This window comes from Thalassophryne amazonica, chromosome 7 (genome assembly GCF_902500255.1).
Source record: "Thalassophryne amazonica chromosome 7, fThaAma1.1, whole genome shotgun sequence".
In the NCBI taxonomy this organism is placed as follows: Eukaryota; Metazoa; Chordata; class Actinopteri; order Batrachoidiformes; family Batrachoididae; genus Thalassophryne; species Thalassophryne amazonica.
The window spans coordinates 103,665,978-103,688,006 of record NC_047109.1 but is presented as its reverse complement, the minus strand read 5'-3'; positions in this window follow the sequence as shown (position 1 = coordinate 103,688,006).

Sequence of the window (22,029 nt, the reverse complement as noted above, 5' to 3'; positions counted from 1 at the left end):
GCCCATATGCGCCTTCATTAATAATGACAACAGCAACATCAAAATTGATTAAAACACACAAAAAAGGAATCAATGCAACAACTCAAAGGGTATGTTACACCCGCGCCCAGGGGTAACCCGCCACATAACATAAGAGCGACACCCCGTCCTTCCAGCCATGAGGATGACCAACCATAAGGTCTGCAGTCCAAAATATAACAAATTTATTATTCTTAAACAAAAGGCTTCGGGTGAGAAAAAGGACAAAATAACAAACAAAATGATTTTCCACTTTTGCTTAATGTTCACAAATGCATGTTTAATAAAATCATCAGTGTTTATTTCGGGAATAACTCTGTTGTGTCTGATGATTTACGGACGTTCATGCTGGATTTTACGGCCACAAATTGAGTTTTTGCGTAAAATGGCTATTTGCAACAATAATCCAGCATTAACATCCGCAAATCGTCAGACACAAGGGGGTTATTCCCATTCTAATCCAATTCCATTGTTTATTTTCTGTAAGTAATTTGGTCGGCGAAGCTTACCGTCGTTCCAGCACCATTATTGACATCTGCATAGCAAAGCGGTCAAGACGCGGAGTAATACATCAAATGTGAAATAGTTGAATATTTTGCCACTGTCAAATCGATATTTTATGGTTGGAAATCTCACACGGTTTACCAATCAGATTTGCGGAACAAATGTAATTGGATTACAATTATTTTATCTCTCTGTTAGCAAGTTTACATCAAAGTTACTGCACAGATTTTGATGAAATTTTCACCACATAAAGATATAAGGCCATGGAAGACTCCATTAAATTTTGGAGGTGATCCGGATCCAAATTCTGGAACAAAATTTCACTTTATATAGGATTTTAAGGATTACGTCAAAACTACTTCACGATTATCACCAAATTTGCACCACAGATAGATATAAGGCCATGGAAGATTCCACTGAATTTTGCAGGTGATCCGAATCCAAATTCTGGAACAAGATTTCACTTTATATAAGATTTTAAGGATTACGTCAAAACTACTTCATGGATTCTCAGCAAATTTGCACCACAGATAGATATAAGGCCATGGAAGACTCCATTAAATTTTGGAGGTGATCCGGATCCAAATCTTGCAACAAGATTTCACTTTATATAGGATTTTAAAGATTATGTCAAAACTACTTCACGGATTCTCAGCAAATTTGCACCACGGATAGATATAAGGCCATGGAAGACTCCACTGAGTTTTGGAGGTGATCCGGATCCAGACTGGCAGATGTCAGAAATCTCGGATTGGTCTTGTTGTCAATGTTGTCATCACTGCCTCCTGGTATTGGAACATGCAGGATGTTGGCTGAAAAATACATACAAACGTGCATGAAATTTTTTGCAGTATGTTTTCTTATATTTAAATACAAAGTATTTTTTTGTGAGAATAGACTATGCAAAGCTACTGTGGATGGAATAACACACAGGGTCAAAAGGTGTCATGCAGAGCAAAAATTCAGCTTTATTTATTATTTCTGTGAAGTGTTATTTATTCAAAAATCAGTTAATGGAAAATAAGCCATTAATTTGATAGCCCTAATGTATAGGGGGGTATATAGGTGGGTAGGTAGGTAGTATGATATTTGACCTGGTGTCAGAATGCATCCATTGCATTTTTGAAGCATATATGAGACAGCACCGCAGGAAGGGCATAATTCAGTGGTAGACTGAATGTGAATGTCAGTCGGCATCAGGAACTGAAGTTTGCTGTTCTCAAAGCAGTTATGTGATATGGTCGGATTTCAGAATAAATCACAGTCGCCTGCCACTATCATGTCATGTCTTTCGTCATTCAATATGTCTGCAGAAGAGATATCTAATGTACACAGCGAAAATCTTCCCAAGTTTTGCTGCACAGCCAGATTCATGTCCTGAGCTCTGAGCACTTTATCAGCGAGGTCTTGCGGTGAAATAAAAATCCTGGAGCTGTTCCCGGTAATAACACCGTTGCGACAAATTAATCTACCGAGACATCTCTGTTGCTTTCTTTCCACTGCTAAATTTGTCTGCCCTTTCCTCGCTCAGGGAAAAATTCTCCAAGCACTTTATTAATTGCACAGACACTGAAGTTTTCCAAGGATTTCAAATGCCTGCACGGATCTGTCAGCGTTTGGTCAAAATAAACTGAGCAATTGTCGAAACAGCACGTGCACATGCTGGTGTGATGGAACGCAATGAAACAATTGGATTAGCATTCGTTAATGTTAAACAATCGCCCGCTTGTAGATGTGACGCACGTGTATTGAAAAGGCATCTTCAGGAAGTGCCTTCGCCTCATCTCTGCTTACACAGGAATCACGCTGATTGGATTTAGATGAGCTAGTAAAGACATTTTATGAGCCCACTACCAAACTGTGAATTGATTTGCTGGCATCTCAGTTTCTTGTGTAATGTCCTTAGGAGGTTGGATTTATGACTATCTGTGACCCATTTGCATTGTCACAGGCAGCGTAGCCCCTGGATGCAGGCTTGGATCTCGGGTTTCATGTAGAGACAGGTGTAGTCTCGACGTCTGATGACATGTGTGACACGTGTGTATAGTGTAGACATATGCCTTAATGCACTGACATAGTAGAATGTTAAAAAATATAGTCCGACATACACGATACGTGCAACAAATGTCTGTATGACATAGAAAAGTACTTTCATGCTCGTGATGGTGGATATATCATTTACTGTATGGTGCATATCATATGTGCACCATGTGTGTTTACTGTATAGGACATCCCAACTTGGTATGTGGTGTAAAACTGTTCAAGCTTCACACGGTTGTCAATGCGACTGGCTCCAAAATCCATCATCCGCGTGCCTGGCCAACGTTTTATCGTGATGACTGCAATTCAGCACTCAGAGGTTTGGTGGCACTATAGGATAAAGCATCTCTACAATCCACCATAAACTGAACAAGACTGGGATTTTATTGTCTTTCCTGCGAGTTTGTCTTCAACATTGCTTACTATATTTGTAATTCTAACTCTTTCAACTCTCTCGTATAGGCCATGGGGCAGTTATGGTTCCATGCAACCTCTTAGGTTTTTTTTTCTTAATCATCTGGATATACCAAACATTATTCTAAATGTTAACTATGAAAATATAGGGATGCAATAACCCTGAAGGTATAAGTTTCCATGAGGTATAACATAAGAATTTTGATAATTTATATTATAGTTTATCATGGAATCTATATCCAGTGCCTCTTGACATACAATATACCAACTGAAAGGTCATTACAATGACAATCAGAAAAAAAGAAAGTTGTGAGTCTGTGGTCAAACTGTTGGGCTTTATTTCTGGCATTTTAATTTTCTGTGTTGTGCGATCATTGTTAGATGTTAGCTACTATACTGTCCCTTACAATCTAGATTAGAGATTAAATGGAACAGGGAAAATGAGGTTCCAGCAGGATTGTGTAAGAAGCACTCAGAGTATCAAAAGTAAAAAATGAACAACAATTTGCAAAATGGAAATGCAAACATAAATACTACAAATACTGCCGCTACACTATTCCTCTCCTTCCCATCCTCTGTCTTCCTGTTACTCCTCTTCCCCCCTGATTTTTGGGTGCCTTCAGCTTTATAATGAAAACCTGGATTGTGTTACTATATATATTCAGTGTTAATTGTGTATTCACCCTCTGAAGAGTAGCCTGGCATTTGCCGATAGAGAGTGAAAACTTGTTTAACGCTGACAAGTGCCGTAATTCGCCAGACTCTGCAGGAGCTAAGTCAGTGTCAGGTGGGCAACACTTTTGGTTGCTGTGGTCCCAGAAAAATTTTCAACATGCTTAAAATCTCAGACATTCATAAAAACGCCGGCAAGAGTTGAACTCTGCTACCGCTACGTCACCTGTGCTAGTATGCGTTACTGCTGTGTTCACCTCAGCTGGCCGCCATTGGCCAATGACAGAGGCTTGAATGGATGCAGCATCTCCTCTGGATCCCTTGGTCATGGAGAAATATGTAGCAATGTGAAGAAACCTGTCTCAACAATGCACCAGTTGCAACCGGTGCAAATGTAGAGTTACATCACCTGACGTCTCAAACGCTGAGTCAACAATCAGCTCTGCAAGTCTACACTTAATGCTCGGTGAAGTGCACTAGTGGACTGCTGCCAAATACCGAGCTCTGCCAGTACACATCACTCTCCGCTGAGCTACACTGACCTACGTTGAAGACAGGAAATTTGGACCCTCCGAGCAAACCTTCCCTGGTGTTTCACAGAGATTTTTGAGAATCTTCTATGTTGGACAGCCACTTCATGTCATAGTGTGAATGGACTATAACATTTGGAATGTTTGCTATATCCAGAGGATGGCTTAATAGGAAATAAACAGAACATGTTTACTGCCCATTCATTAGCAATGTGAATTTTATGTGAGCAAAATATGTATGCTGAATGCTTGTTAGTGCAGCAGATAACTGAAACAATCATGCAAATGCTGATAAAAGCATCAAATTCGGCAGAAATACTCCTTAGATACGCCTCTTTTGAAAAAAACGATTGGCCACGACTTTTCAATCAGTGGTCAGGTAGGGGTCAATTGAAGAATTACGCAGAGGTCAAAATTAAAAGATGCTCCAATTATATTGAAAAATATTCCGCATTATTTGCCTGATCATAAAGATTACAAAAAGGTATAGTTTAGACTATACCTTGACCCTGACTGGGGATGTTGTCGGGCGGTGGAAGGAGTACTTTGAGGATCTCCTCAATCCCATCATCACGTCTTCCGAAGAGGAAGCAGAGACTGGGGACTCAGAGGCGGACTCATCCATTACCCAGGCCGAAGTCACCGAGGTGGTTAGAAAGCTCCTTGGTGGCAAGGCTCCTGGGGTGGATGAAACCCGTCCTGAGTACCTTAAGTCTCTGGATGTTGTGGGGCTGTCTTGGCTGAAACGCTTCTGCAACATCGCGTGGCGATCGGGGACAGGGCTTCTGGATTGGCAGACCAGGGTGGTGGTCCCTCTGTTTAAGAAGGAGGACCGGAGGGTGTGTTCCAACTATAGGGGGATCACACTCCTCAGCCTCCCCGGTAAGGTCTATTCCAGAGTACTGGAGAGGAGAATTTGACCAATGGTTGAACCTCGGATTCAGGAGGAGCAGTGTGGTGTTCGTCCTGGTCGCGGCACACTGGACCAGCTCTACACGCTCCATTGGGTGCTCGAGGGTTCATGGGAGTTTGCCCAACCAGTCCACATGTGTTTTGTGGATCTGGAGAAGGCATTCGACCGTGTCCCTCGGCGCACCCTGTGGGGAGTGCTCCGGGAGTACGGGGTCCAGGGTTCTTTGCTAAGGGCTATCCGGTCCCTGTACGACCGCAGCAGGAGCTTGGTTCGCATTGCCGGTAGTAAGTCAAACCTGTTTCCAGTGCACGTTGGCCTCCACCAGGGCTGCCCTTTGTCACCGGTTCTGTTCATTAGTTTTATGGACAGAATTTCTAGGCGCAGCCAGGGTGTAGAGGGGGTCTGGTTTGGGAACCACAGAATCTCGTCTCTGCTGTTTGCGGACGATGTGGTTCTGTTGGCTTTGTCAAATCAGGACCTTCAGCGTGCACTGGGGCGGTTTGCAGCCGAGTGTGAAGCGTCTGGGATGAAGATCAGCACCTCCAAATCCGAGGCCATGGTTCTCGACCGGAAAAAGGTGCTTTGCCCTCTTCAGGTTGGTGGAGTGTCCTTGCCTCAAGTGGAGGAGTTTAAGTATCTCGGGGTCTTGTTCACGAGTGAGGGACAGATGGAGCGTGAGATCGATAGACGGATCGGTGCAGCATCTGCAGTGATGCGGTCGCTGTATCGGACCGTCGTGGTGAAGAGTTTGCTGAGTAGGGGGGCAAAGCTCTTGATTTACCGATCGATCTACGTTCCGATCCTCACCTATGGTCATGAGATTTGGCTCATGACCGAAAGAACGAGATCGCGAGTACAAGCGGCCGAGATGAGTTTCCTCCGCAGGGTGGCTGGGCGCTCCCTTAGAGATAGGGTGAGGAGCTCGGTCACTTGGGAGGAGTTCGGAGTCGAGCCGCTGCTCCTCCACGTCGAAAGGAGTCAGTTGAGGTGGCTCGGGCATCTTTTCCGGATGCCCCCTGGACGCCTCGCTGGAGAGGTGTTCCGGGCACGTCCCACTGGGAGGAGGCCCGGGGAAGACCCAGGACACGCTGGAGGGACTACATCTCTTGGCTGGCTTGGGAACGCCTTGGGGTTCCCCCGGAGGAGCTGGAGGAGGTGTGTGTGGATCGGAAGGTCTGGGCGGCTTTGCTTGAGCTGCTGCACCCGCGACCCGACTCCGGATAAAGCGGAAGAAAATGGATGGATGGATTGATAGTTTGGACTATCTGTGACTGAATTCTATGGAGTTACAGGATAAAAACAGCAAGAATGGTGACAAAGGTCAGTTTCATTTTGTACAGGGGTCAAAAGTTAAAGTTGCTCCAATTTTGGTACAAAATGATGCAAATTATTGGTTGAGCTAATAGTATTAATAAATGGAATAGTTTTGACAGTGTTGAATGCTTGGTCTCCAAAGTAAAGGTCAAACAAGGTCTACGTCTATTGGATTCTGTGACATGTGACATATGTTACCCCATAACGTGATAAGGATGACGTAAGGATGATACATGGTCCAAACTATTCCTTTTAAAACCATGTTAACTCAACTAGTAATTTGCATCACTTTTTACCAAGTTGGAGCAACTTTAACTTTTGACCCCTGTACAAACCGACACTGACCTTTGTCACCATTCTTGCTGTTTTTATCCCATAACTCCATAGAATTTAGTTACAGACCATCCAAACCATACCTTTTTGGAATCTTTATGATCAGGCAAGTAATGTGGCATAGGTTTCAATATGACTGGAGGATCTTTTAATTTTGACTCCTGTGTAATTCTTCAATTGACCTCTACCTGAACTCCAACTGAAAATTCAAGTGACCAATCGTTTTTTCAAAAGAGGATTGTCTGAGGACAATTTCTTCCAAATTTTATGCTTTTATCACCATTTGCAGGATTCCGCTCTAAATATTCTCTTATCTGCTGCACTATGCTGGCATAGCCGCTATCATGTGAGCAATCATCTCATATGAATATCTAATGTAACAACTGCAAGATCAAATTACACGTACTCGGTCACTTCCCACTATGTGTATTGTCTACAGCTATCATTTCATTTTGGCTGAATACAAAAGTTTCCCACTGAAACCATGCAGACTTAAGGGCTCTGTATAGCCATGTGTTTCACATACTGTTTTGATTCAATGTGTCTCTGAACACAGTCCACATCTGTCTATTTACCATAACAAAGCAGAGGTACAGTCTTGTAGACGCTTGAAAACTTGCAAAGAAGAAGTACACTAACAACTGGAAAAAATATATATATATTGGAAGTGCTGCAAGAAAGGGATCAAGTATGGAATCAAATGTAAAAAAAAAAAAAAAAAAGCTTTCAATTCCAAGATGGATAAAACTAGAGTTTTGCATGGAGGGGAATATGAACTTTTGTGTGCATTGAAGATATCAGCAAAGCTGCGCAAACCGTCAAATCCTGCTCCCAAGCTAATGGACAAATACTGTTCCAAGCCAATGAAAGTGTGAGGACACATCAAATATGGGCATGTAGGCCTAATGAATAATGATTATGTTGTGCTTTTATTATTTAGTTATGTTTTTATAGGCTTAGCAATGAAATGGCAACGGTATAACCTAGGTCAAAGGGAAAAGTCAGGAGAAATCTTGGAAAAATCCCTATCTGTAACAAATGAATGTTCAAAAATTCATAACTCTGTCAGAAAAGATCAAATATCTTTCAAATTTTAAGGATGGTATCATTTATTGGCTGACAAAGTTTGATCCATTTCTGATCTAGATTACAGATTTTGTGGCCAATTAAATTTAACATTGAAAACCCCATTTAATGTATATTTTACATTATATCTATATAAGAAATATTACAATTTGAAAACAAATGCACCCGAACGTGATGACAGCTGCAACTGCTTAGATTTTAACACTTTTTTGTTAGTCAATTAAAAACTAAACAATTTTAGCAGTGGGAAAAAAAAATCAGATTTTTTAAAAAAACTGTCTGTTGATACAATATAAAAGTATATTAAATTTGCATTATTCTGCTCACCTTTTTATTTTCCAAAAACATTATGAAGTTGCTGACCTCTGGTTCACTGCTGGCTGTCATGAAGCATTTATGCTTAACAATGGATGACCCCCTCAACAAATAGATAATCACAAACCATACCATGATGTGTTTGTGTCATAAGATAAATATAGCTACTTAATCCATAAAATATTGCTACTGTACGTTAGGGCTGCATTGAGAAAATTCTATCTTCATTTGTTTGACCGATGAAATATAAATGTCCATGCAGGCCGCCCGTCCACTGCAGGAGACAGCCGTTGACATTTCTCCACTTTGAAAACACAATGAAATCTGAATATTGCCTCAACTGAGCAGATGCCCATAGGGAAATAATTTCGGGCCTCTGAATAGTCCCTAATTGAATTGTCTTCTGCTAAATAGAGTTTGCTCTAATGCATACTCTCATCGGAGAATATGACAGCCGGTGATGCTTCTCATATCTGCCTAAAAGAGCCCCCAGATCCAAGGACCTATTAACTGTATTACCCAAACCAATATCCCTGCCTAAAGCCATTACCCTGAACCCATTGTGTATTTTTGTCACTACATCTTTGCTCAAAATCCAAATCAGCCTGTGATGGATGCTTAACAAGAGTACACTTTTATCACATATTCCCCTGACCTTCAACAAATTGCTTTGCAAGTTTGCTTCCAAGATTAATGTGACAGAGCTGCTTTCTTTAACACAGGATTCAGGGTGCAGCGGGGGGTCGTGTAGGTCCACTGTTTTAGTTTCTCCACGCTCGTAGACTCTAACCTTCGCATGAACCCGCGCCATCCATCAGATACTTTTTCTGTGGCGTAGAGTAACCACTTCACTCGTATACTTCTAATGCTGCAACTGGAAAATTGTAAAAATACTTTGGTCAATTAGCCCAAGTGGAAAATAAACAAATGTCCACTCACTCCCTGAAGAAGAATGGAGGTTTTCCAGCCAGGGTTTGACAAGGAACAGGTTGAATACCTGTGTTGTTGTTTCTGGATAAGGCATGACGCTTGCAAAAACTTAATCGAAATGATAGATCTCAACACCCCCCAATACCCATTACTATTCCTCCGCTCCACCCTCACATGGGCCAAACTCACTCCAATAGTTTAAATCACTTTGACCTGCAAAACCCTCAACAAAATGGAGCAAAACATATCATATTGCAGTTTGTTCCCAGGAAAAACATCAACAACAAAAAACAAACCTAAAACAAAAAGGCACAGTTTCTACAGATGGGAAACTTACCGCTATCTAACAAGTTTGAATCATAGTGTCTGTGCTGTTAGTGTTACTGATGTTACACAGCTGAGTTGCAAATCAAGCCAAATATTCCATAACACTGTTCCATATGACCTGTGTGCTTGAATCATTGTACAACTGGCAGTAACAAACACCGTCCCTACTACATTCAAGGAGTATTGAGGCATCAGTATTGAATGATGGAGACATTTACACCATAACTGCTTATTTTTCTGAATTAAAAAAAGAAATAATAATGACCCCCTTCACAACTAATTTAAAGACAATAGAATTTCAGCCAAATTCAGCAGGTTTCTTGCAGAAACTGCATTCCATAAGTATCTCCTCTTTATTTAGCTTTGGAGAGCTTTCCTTTCGCTTTATCACCAACGACCCGTGTCTTATCATGACTAATGCTGGAAATTCCTCCCTGAGATAAGTAAAGGAGCTTAGGATTACGCTGTTGAATGAACATTGGAAAATAGAGGTAGAGACAGTGTATGTTTTTCTCCGAGTGTGTGAGAGAGAGAGGGAAATGGTGTCTAAAGACAAGATAGGAAGAGAACTGAGAAAAGGGTTCAACTGGTTCTTCTGTATATTTTTTCAGTTGTGAGTCAACCTCACCATTAGTGTCAAACACTTGGATTATCCAACCAACGGAACAGGGATAAGTGGATTGATGAGGTGCTTCCATAGTCTCCGGCTGCTACAATGAAAACGGGTCTGGATACTCCTGAAGTAGCTATTTTCCTCAACGAAGGGTAAAAATAATGAGCTACTTAACCAGGCTGTTCACTGCATTCCTGTCATATTACAGCTTGCTTGTTTGTTTATCCCAGACGGATCTATATTTCACTTTTTTTAATTGAATTACTTTGATAGAGACTAAAAGCCCTCAGCCTAATAGCATGCCAATTACAATGAAGACCTACTTAGAATAAATATGAATATAATTCAGCCATTTATTGCTTTAAATACAGGGCCGACCAGGCTCCCGTGACACCCATTGATTAATAATTGGTGGTAGAGTCGTAAAGGGCAATTAAGGAGAGCAATTTCTGATCTCAACGTAGAAGTTAAAATGCCATTTGTCAATGAAGGCGGGTCCGCTGTACCTCTGTAGCTTTAGATCAACAACTAAATCAAATAGATATTCCATGACATAACGTATGCCCATGTTTATGACACTGGACATTATGATTTCAGAATGGATAGACTTATATATTCCAGTGGAAATGTTTGGGGTGCGCTCTGTGGCAATCTATTCTGAGCACTTTGCTTGATGATGCCTGTGCATTTGCATTTCTTTGTCATTTGCATGGATATATTCTTGAAATCCCTGCAGTAATGAGACCTCACATTCTCAATTCATTAATGGAGCTGGGCTTTGCAGCTTGTCTGCATCTTGTAACATATGTTCTCGAAATATCCATTGATTTATTTTGGTCTCAGAGAAATTATTCTCAAAAAGCAAAGTGTGTGCAGTGGCTGCTTAAGTAATGGCCTGCCTATCGTAAAGTATCCACTGACTGGCAACTCATAAATATAACATATAGGTAATCATATGGACTGACTGTGATTTTTTTTTTTTTTTTACTTTAGAGTTTCCATTTATTTCAATACTAGCACAATCCTCATCAACAAATCCACATTAATCTTGACAAAATTCTCCAAAATAAAAATACCTAAAATATATTTTAGTATTAAATTTCCCAGCTAACTATTTTAGGAGGTTTCTTTAGTCAAAGTATTTATGAAATATGAGTTGATGAATAAAATACTTACACATAATCAAGCCAGTTATACAACGCATTATATAAAGACTGTAACGTCACTAAAATAAGAAAACAGTGCAGCATTTACCATTTATTATATATACACACACACACCCATATATACAACTCGTTAATAGTAGGGCCTCCATTGTGAGCAACGTAATTCACAATGTGGTTAAAAAAATACATACTTGTGGTGGTTGGAGAACTGAGTGAGGGGAGTGCCTTAAACTAGTGATTCAAGATTAATTTAATCATTCATGTGTCTTGAAAAGTCGCTAGCATCACATAATGCAATGCCTATGGGGCAACATTAGCATGAAAACTTTCTAGCATCACATAACTCGATGCTAATGGGTGTCACATAACACTATGCTAATGGGCAAATATTAGCATGAAAAATGTAATAAATTTGCTGTTGTCATACCTGGATTTTTGTACTTTGCATGATCTTTATTTCCGTTAAACCACTATTTATCACTTATGCACAGGACAACAATTATATTTATCTTTGAAAACCAGCCAAAATGAATTAAATAATAACACTATGTAACAAATTTTTATTTTTGTTTTGTTCCTGGGTACACAGTGTGTTTTCCTAACCTGTTATGCCTTAAATAAATAGAAAATAGCTGTTATTTCACAGAAACTTTGCTTCTGTGATCAGGACAATGATATTTTGAAATTTGTCTGTTTTCAAGAATATTTACGATTCGCCTTCACTACTACTGAGTAGTCTTCTAGAATATTCTTTAACTGCTAGAACTGTCCAGAATTTTCTAGAAGTTTCCAGAATTATCTAGAAATGTCAAGAAACTTTTAGAACTTTCTAGAACGTATAATGAAAAAATAAAATCTATCTATCTATCTATCTATCTATCTATCTATCTATTTTGTCATTGTATTTTTTACAGGTAATATACCTTCAAATATCTATTTTTTATGACTTTAAATTGGACAAACTGTGTAGTAGTCTTAATAGATTTTCAAGGATTTACTTACACACACACACACACACACACACACACACACACACACACACACACACACACACACACACACACACACACACACACACACACACACACACACACACACACACACACACACCTTCAACTGTTTAGTCCAATTAAGGTTCACCGAGGGTGGAGCCTATCCCCAGTAGTCATAGAGCGCAAGGACAGGACGCCAGTCTGTCGCAGGGCCACATATAGTCAAACACATTCACACACACACACCTACAGACAACCTAACCTAACCTGCGTGTCTTTGGATGTGGGAGGAAGCCGGAGCACCCGGAGAGAACCCACGCAAACACAGGAGGATGCGCAAACTCCACACAGAAAGGCCACCGGTGGGATTCAAACCCATGACCTTCTCGCTTTGAGGCAATAGTGCTAACCACTAAGCCACTGTGCTGCCCAAGAATTTACTTATTTTATGAATATATATATATATATATATATATATATATATATATATATATATATATATATATATATATATATATATATATATATATATATATATATATATATATATATATATTCTCGTGTTGTTCAAGGCAATAAAAAGTGTTTGAATAATTTTACAATGTCAAAAGAACTCATTCATATTGCTCGTTCTGCAGTTTACATTGGATGAATCAGTACGGACTACGGAAATTTATGTCTTATAAATAAAATTCAACCATTTGGAAAAATCGGCTTGGCTGCTTTACAGAGTGATCATTACGAATACAAGAGTTCATCAGTCTGTGGCTGCAGCCTGTAGTTTGCTTAAGATTCCCCTCATTCGCAGCATGTTAAAGATAGCAGCAATAACAATTTTATTGGCTCTCAACAGTTAACAGCCCCCTTGTCCTCGAGCCATGGAGGCTGAAGAAGATGAGATGGGCAAAAACTACCAAAGTGCATATAAAAGTTAACTGCTTACCTTCTATAAATAGTAAACTTCTCTTGCTTTTTTCACACTGGTAGTGAACTTGGAAACCTCTAAAGTGGGTCATTTATTCTTTGTGAGTTAACAGCAAAGTAAACAGCAGGGCAAGCTCCATTTAGTCAAGAGAAAAATACACCGTGTGTGTGAGAGAGAGATTGAAGTGTAGAGTTCACGACCATATGATTGATCTAATAAGATGGATGGGATTTATGGTAAACACTGGACAATTTAAGTGAAGGATTCAAATCAGTGGGGAAAATTAGCTTTATAAATAAATAAAATAGAAGCATTGCCTCAAATTTCAAATGCAGCCCTATAATAAAAAGCATATGATTGAATCTCATATTTATTCACAAAATGCCGACAGTTTGAATTGCTTGTTTCAATATTGGTCTTATAGACTATAAATGTATAGCAGCAGGATAAAAAAGACAAAAAAAAAAAAAAAAGCAATTATTCTAGTGTGCAGGTTTCAAAGCTGCATATAATATCTACCAACTTTCCAGTTATCATCATTATTATTATTATTTACAACTGTAAGTTGTACTTGTCAAGAGAAATTACTGTCCTCTGTCTTGTCTGCCTGGCCACCAGCAAAATCTTCCATGTAAGTAATAATATTAATAATAATAGCAATTATTATTATTATTATTACTATTATTGTTGTTATTGATTCATTATTATTATCATTACTATTATTGATTTTCTGACACATATCTACGTCTGGGTCATGGTGGAAGCAGATTGAGCAGCTCAACCCGCACTTCCCCATCCTCATCCAGGCCCTCTAACTCCTCCTGAGGAACTCATAGGTGTTGTTAAGCCACCTGGGAGGTTGGTCTTCCCTAGGGCCTGCTGCCAGCTGGATGTGCCATGATAAACGAGCTGCATGGGCTACCAATTTGTAGACCTGGGTTTGTTTCCTGGTCATGCTACTTAGTTGTGTTCTTGGCAAGCTGCAACCTCTGATAATAAAAATGAAGCAACACAGAAATGAATGGCAACTTGAAGCTGGTTCTAAAAGAATCTAAATCCCCATAGAAATCCATGTTAGAATGCCCAGCTTAACAGCAGTAATAAACATGTTTACAACACGGTATATAAATAGGATTTGGTCTCTACAGTTAATTTGCCTGCTCATGATAACTGTGCAAATAGCTGTGATAATAAGAATAACTGTGCAGTTAATTGTACTGTAGCTATGAAGTATGTTCTCCAGTATTTCCATTAGTAAAATTTTAGTATTATTTAATTGCTAAAATGTGATAAAATATAAGATTGCAAAATAACAAAAATGTGGAAAAATAAAAATGTTTACAAAATTATTGTATAATAATAATATAATAATTGTATAAAATAATGTATACAAAATAATTCATTATATACTGTAAGTACACACTCTTATTATTATAACAAATCTAAATAATTTCTTTTACAGCCAGCTGGCTCTAGAGACTTTAAGAGAAAGCTACATTTCCAAGTCAATGAAAATTCTTTTCATTCAGTTCACCTCACATATTGTATATCAGTAGTCTTTCAATTACTCTACGTAATATTCTTTGTAAAACTGCAGCATGAAAAAAAAAATCTAACACTAACCACTCACTTTGCTTCAAACCAAGCAGCAGTTCATGGATCTCTCTCCCTGTTTCTTCGACCTTGTGTGTTGACCCAGTAGGCTCAGCTGTTAAGCTTATTGGATATCACACTAGTCCTTAACAACCTTACCAAGGCCGCAACCTGAGAATTATCAAGCACATAACCATAATTCTGATTCCATCGTTCGGAGCTGTGTTGTGGTTTAGCAGGTGGAAGCGAGATGTTTGACCTTGTTTAAACCCATAAATCTAATCTCATCATCCATCATCCAGTCAATTATTTGTCATTTGTGTCGTGATCAACTGCTTCAGGGGGTGAGTTGTGTTCCAGGCTTCCCAACAGTCAATCTCAGCTTTCTCTGTGGGGACTTAGCTGTGGCCCTCAGCACTCTTAGCATATACTGTAATGAGATACTCATTGTCTTACCAGGGAAGTGGACTGGACAGCACAGCCATGAGCAAGTAAGAATTGATTAAACTAGACTGGACATTAAGTGGATCTGGGAGTTATTAAACCTGGGCTTCTGCCTAGTACACTTGCAACCTCAAGTGTAGCCCTAGGTGCATGCATGTGGACCCAGAGGACCATCCCATCAAACCCTGGGGGGAAACAGGAGGAAACAAAAACCCCAAACCCCCAGGGATTTCCAAAAACCACCCCAGGAGCAAACAAAAACCACAGAAAGCCCCATTGACCTCCCCAGCACCCCGAAAGACCCTCCAGGTCCGTCGGGAAACACGGCGTGGCAATCGGCACAGGACTACTAAGCTGGAGAAGCCAATAGGAAAAACGCAACCCAGCTCCACCCCCAAGGGCAGCGGAAAACCGGCAAGACAGCCGGTGCCAACCCCCCGACTATACTCCAGCCTACCGGGAGGGGTGGGCAGCGGAAAAGGCGTACGGCACTGATCGGCCCCACCGCTCCGACTGGAGTATATCCCCACTGCCCGACACCTCAGCAATGCCAATGGCGAACGGTCAGAGGCACGCTGAGGCTGGAGAGGAACCGGGAAACAACCAAATCTAAGAAAAGAGCCCTGGACCCCCCCCCCCCCAGGTGCAGAGGTCCTCATGGGAATGCCCAGCAACCAACCTGCACCACCCCACAACACCAAAGACGAACGGTCATAAGTGTGTGAGGCTGGGGTTAGGGGACAGGGAAATAAAAACCAACAAAATAAAACGACCCATTCTGCTAACAAAATTAAATAACTATAAACAATAAAAAAACACACGCTTACCTGAGTCCAAACAAACTCCGACCAGCCAGCCTGTTCACCCCACCAGAACTACCTCAAGTGCTATACACAAAACCTGGTTTACAAAAACTCCCATTTATATCCCACAAAAATGTCCATAAAACACCTGGAGCCATGTTATGATGCTGTCTCCTGACGCTCGTTTGACCGGGGCAATATGGCTGTTCTGACCCTTCCAAGTTGCATTGGCTCGTCCACTAGAGGAGCTAGAGGTCCATATTGGTAAGGCCGGAGAATTCTGTTATGGATTAGACGCGGATTGAGGAGCGGTCCAGTATCTGACTGAACCCAGCATGAAATAATCAGAAGCAGTTCCAAAAGAAAACACATTATTTTTCTCCCTTTGTGCTATACACGAAATACTAAATAATTATAGTTCTGGTGAGGTGAAAAGGCGTTCAACAGTCGGAGTCCGAACGTTCAGGACCCCCCCGCAGGTGACTTTCCCAGACTGTACTCTGCGAAGGAGGAACAGAGATGAGATTATTCAACACTTATTACTACGAAATATTGTTTAGAGGCAAACTTATCAGCTACACGTTTAGGTCTGGTTTCAAAACTTAGTTCAAAGAGGCTGCTGCTCACAGCTAGTGGAGGATCATTAATCCGCATGCCACTGCCGTGAGGAGCACGCCAAACAATTTCCACCAATAATTACTTATAGCTGCGTATAAACGCCAATTTACATTCACGGATAAACCTTTCAGAATATTCACCTCTGTCGTGTGCTGACAACGTTTGCCTCTCACCCTCGTCCTCCTTCACAGGCGCGATGTCAGACTCTGAAACGGCCCTCAGCGTCCCCACACGGTCGTCACAAGGTCGTATTCTCCGGCAATCTTATCCAATTCACTGCTGGTTTAAATGTAGTTCTTCATCACTACATTGGTACCAGCTGGAAGTCCTCAGATCTGCACGTGAACATCACAGGTGTCGTGGATTGTCCTGATAGAGAGCCGCACGAGAATGCAACAGGTGCAACCAATCATCGTAACAGAGGAGAGAGACTCTTCTGCAGCACATTTTCCTCAGAGAACAGCCCCAAATCACCTGGGAAGGAAAATAAACACAAAACAACCCAACCTTGTCCAGCCAAACCCTCCCAACACACAACAGATTGCTTGTTGGAGGTTGCTGATTCAACTTTTATGTTGGGTAGCAGAAAACAATTTTCTCTGTTCATAAGAAATGTTGGTGGAAATTCTGAAAATACAGATGAAGAAAAACTAAAGGACAAAAGTAATTATTTGATATGAAGTCAGGGGGTATTGTGACTTTCATATAGTCTCTTCACTGAAAAAAGAATAGTTGAACCAACATTAAAAAGAGTTACAATGAGAAAAACCTGAATGATTTAAGTTTTTAAGTTGTTTGAACTTACGTTTGTAAGTTAGAGTTGATCTAACTTGCTAACTTAAGTTCAAACAACTTAATTCATTCAGGTTTTACCACTGTAATGCTTTTTTTAAGTTGGTTCAACTATTCAGCTATTGTAAGTTAGAGTTGAGCTAACTTACTAACTTAAGTTCAAACAACTTAATTCATTCAGGTTTTACCATTGTAATGCTTTTTTAAAGTTGGTTCAACTATTCTCTTTGTCAGTGTTCCTGACATGGGCTTGTTCTGTTTTGTGATGTCATTATCACCTGTCTCACACTGTATCACATAATAAGTAAATCATAGGTACAGATCAAAGAAATAGAGGACCGACTTCTAATACTCCGCATGTCTCACAAGTGTGCCAGTGCCACCATGGGGAGCTGTCCACCATCACTGAATGGGGTCTAGAAGTGCTCACGAACCAGTCACTCCACAATGAGATAACATATAAATTTATGTTTAGTGCAGCAGATAACAGAATATTACAGAGGAATCCTTCAAATAGTGATGCAAGCACCAAATTCAGCACAAATACTCCTTAGATGTTACTCTTTTGAAAAAACACAGTAGCCACTTGAATTTTCAATAGGTGGCCAGGGAGGGGTCAACTGAAGAATTACACAGGGGTCAAATTTAAAAATGGTCCTATCATTTTGAAAACTCTACCACATTATTTGTATGAACCTGAATGGTATAGTTTTGTATGAACCTTGAAAGGTATAGTTTCAACTATCTATGACTAAATGTTATGGAGTTAAGGGGTAAAAACAGCAAGAATGGTGACAAAGGTCAATTTCAGTTTGTACGGGGTTCAAAAGTTAAAGTTGCTACAATTTTAGTAAAAGGCAATGCAAATTATTGGTTGAGTTATTAGGGTTTCAAAAGGAATAGTTTTCACCATGTATCATGCTTAGTTATCATGTTATGGGATAACATATGGCACATGTCATACTCGAATCCAATGGATGTGGACATTGTATGACCTTTATTTTGGAGACCAAGCACTCAACACAGTCAAAACTATTTCATTTATTAATCCTATTAGCTCAACCAATAATTTTCACCAGTTTTTTTTTAAGAAAATTGGAGTAACTTTAACTTTTGACTCCTGTACAAACTAAAATTGACCTTTGTCACCATTCTTGCTGTTTTTACCCCATAACTCCATAACATTCATTCATAGATAGTCCAAACTATACCTTTTTGGAATCTTTATGATCAGATAAATAATGTGGTATAGTTTTCAATGTGATTGGAGCATTTTAAAATTTTGACCCCTGTGTAATTCTTAAATTGACCCCTCCCCGGCTGCTTATTGAAAATTCAAGTGGCTACTCTGTTTTGTTTTGTTTTGTTTTTTCAAAAGAGTAATGTCTAAGGAGTATTTGTGCTGAATTTGGTGCTTACATCACCATTTGAAGGATTGTTTCGTGTATCTGCTGCACTAATTAGCAAAATTGTAAAAATACATTAATAACACTTACTAAAATGCATATTTTATTATCTTGAATTGACTCTTTAGGGTTGAAATGTCCTTGGACAGATTTGAGCTGGAGTCAGTAATCACACCTACACTTAATAGCATTCAGTGAGTTCCAACATTATAGTGCTGACAAGTACATCCATGCATTCAACATTCTTGTATACTCAAAAATCAACTTTAAGTTTAGAAATCGGACAAACCCATTATTTCTGAAATTTTGTAGCATGCACATTTTTATTGTCATGCATTACAAGCAATCCTCATGATAACCATGCTTATCTTCAACAGCCTAAACAACGACGCACGAATTTTCCACACTGCCACGCAATTTGTCATGCTAATACGTGTCATTAAAGGCACACACCTTGACACTTGTATGAATTTTATCCCCACATTGGCATGGAATCTTGCATGCTAATGAGTAAACTCTTCATAAACTGTGCACGCAGTGACATGCATTGACACGCAGTGTTTGAAAATAGGTTGCGCAATGTTCACAGCTAGTTCATGCAAGTGGCATTTCAAAATCTTCTTTGTGCACTGCAACTCAGCAGCGCACAGTTCACAGACAGTTTACAATGAGTTTATTCAGCACGTTAAATTACGTGCCACTGCGGGGACCAAATTTGTGTAAGTGTCAAGGCACTTTAACAATACTCCATAACACACACCGCTATATAGCATTTCCACAAAACCCTATTAATAAAATAACACAACAATACACGGCTAAACAAACTGGCTGAGTCCATTTCAACACTGCAGAATGTTGAATGGATGCAAGTTGACCCATTTCTACAGCACCACAGAGGCTTGCATACACTATAGAACAATACAATATAAATAAACTAGTACAGACTGGTCTCTAGTTCTTCTGTCTCTTTGAAGTGAGTCAACCTTAATGTGCGACATGTGAAAATCTGTTTTTGCTGTGAGACTAATCCTGTTAAGAGCCTCCAACTAAATGCAGGCAAAATAATGTATCATAATGCTTGGTATTTAATCAAGCACTTAATTACCGGCATAAAAATTTAAACTTTCCAAGTCTGAATGCCAACTGGGTGACAAGTGCTGCCTGTCACATCACTTCTGCTTGAGTATTTAAAACCTCTGGGGTCCATGGATGTGCTGGTGCATCTGGATCATTTTAGCATGCATTCAGTCATTTTTCTTTTAATGTACTTGTATACAGCATAATGCCCATGTGTTGTGTATCAATATGCTCAGAACATACTAAATGTTATGAATGTAAGACATATATTTGTGTTAAACATAAGATATCATTTGACTCTAATGTTAAAAATATCACTCACTCATCACTCATCTTCAACCGCTTATCCGAGATCGGGTCGCGGGGGCAACAGCTCTAGCAGGGGACTGTTTTGGTGTTAGAAATGGGTTTACCAAAGTCAATGGTTCACAAACATAGTGTAAGATATGAAAGAGAGTTCAGATTGATGTATAATAAAGGTCCAAAAAATAAAATATGTACCATGCATGGGAGATGCCCAGCAGGAAGCTAAAACACTGCAAAAGAAGTTATTTGTTGAAAAATAAAAATCACTTATGAATGTCTGCTGTATGTATTTTCAAATTAATTGTTTAACTAAAATTAATCAGTAGTGGAAATTCTGATGTCTGATAAAATCCTGTACAGAGAATCCAAGATTGACATGCGCTACAGCCATTGTAAGTACAGAGCGAGACACGCTATCTTGCAGGACCATGTGATCTTCTCTGGCCTATAGGAGTAGCTGAGTGAAGGATTGTCTGGGGGAAAGATGGAAACTATAGTTAAGAAGCTGTACTTTCAGAAAGTGGTTGAAACAAGTCACTGTCATATCTCATCACTGATTTCATATGGAATGTTGGTGAAAATTCTGAATATACAGATGAAGAAAAACTAAAGGACAAAACTCATTATTTGATATGAAGTCAGGCGGTATTGTGACTTTCATATAGTCTCTTTACTGAAAAAAGAGAATAGTTGAACCAACCTAAAAAAAAAGAGTTACAATGAGAAAAACCTGAATGATTTAAGTTGTTTGAATATAAGTTTGTAAGTTAGAGTTGATCTAACTTGCTAACTTAAGTTCAAACAACTTAATTCATTCAGGTTTTACCATTGTAATGCTTTTTTTTAAGTTGGTTCAACTATTCCCTTTTCAGTGTTCTTGACATGGGCTTGTTCTGTTTTGTGATGTCATTATCACCTGTCTCACACTGTATCGCATGATAAGTAAATCATAGGTACAGATCAAAGAAATAGAGGACAGGCTTCCAATACTCCGCATGTCTCCGCATGGAAAGTACATTTAAGAATCTTTACTTTCAGAAAGTGGTTGAAACAAGTCACTGTCATATCTCATCGCTGATTTACTAACATGAGTATCACAAAAGTTTATTTATATATTATTTATGTAAGAAATGTGATTTGAAGCCCACCCCATTCAATAAAGTTTCTGGAAATGGCTAAATTCCTGCTATAAATATATAAAAGCTGAATTAATGATGAATAACAGCATAATACAAGCAGTGACACAACATTAGAACTTGAATAGTAGAATTTCCACTTCAGTGTGTTATAGCTGTACCAAAACTTTGTCTGCAAACCCTGGTATTTAAGTGAAAGGATTTATCCAAGTAGTTTGACGAGTGATGGGAAACACAGCATTAAGCGGGGAATGCAAACTGAATTGTCCTAATGCTCAGGTGTAAGATAAGGTAAGTTATACAAATGCTGAGGTTGAGTTTGGTTTTCCACTTTAATTCCTCTTTTATCTTGTTCTGCGCAGACTGCCTCTGAGCTTCGAGTCTGTCACAGTGAAGGGGCATAATGGGCCTGAGGAGATCAACCCATCTAAAGAGGGATTTGGAACCTTTCACCTCAGAGAAATCCAGGCCGCGAGAAACTCCCGGGTTTGTAAATGTGCACAAGAGCACATTTTGAAGAGCTGCTCACACCCCTACCTGCTCTTGTCTTGAAAAATCTCATGAAAATGCAAAAGGAGGAGTCGTTTCTGGCGATATTTAAAGCCATATATCATTCAAAGAGAATAACATTCTATAACGTATGCGGCCTGAATGAATACCGTAGAGTCCAGCTACTTTGGATCATTGGGTAACATTGCACAGTGTCTTATTAGATTACTTTTAACAAGCATTTTATTGAATAATTTGCCAATCTAATCAGAT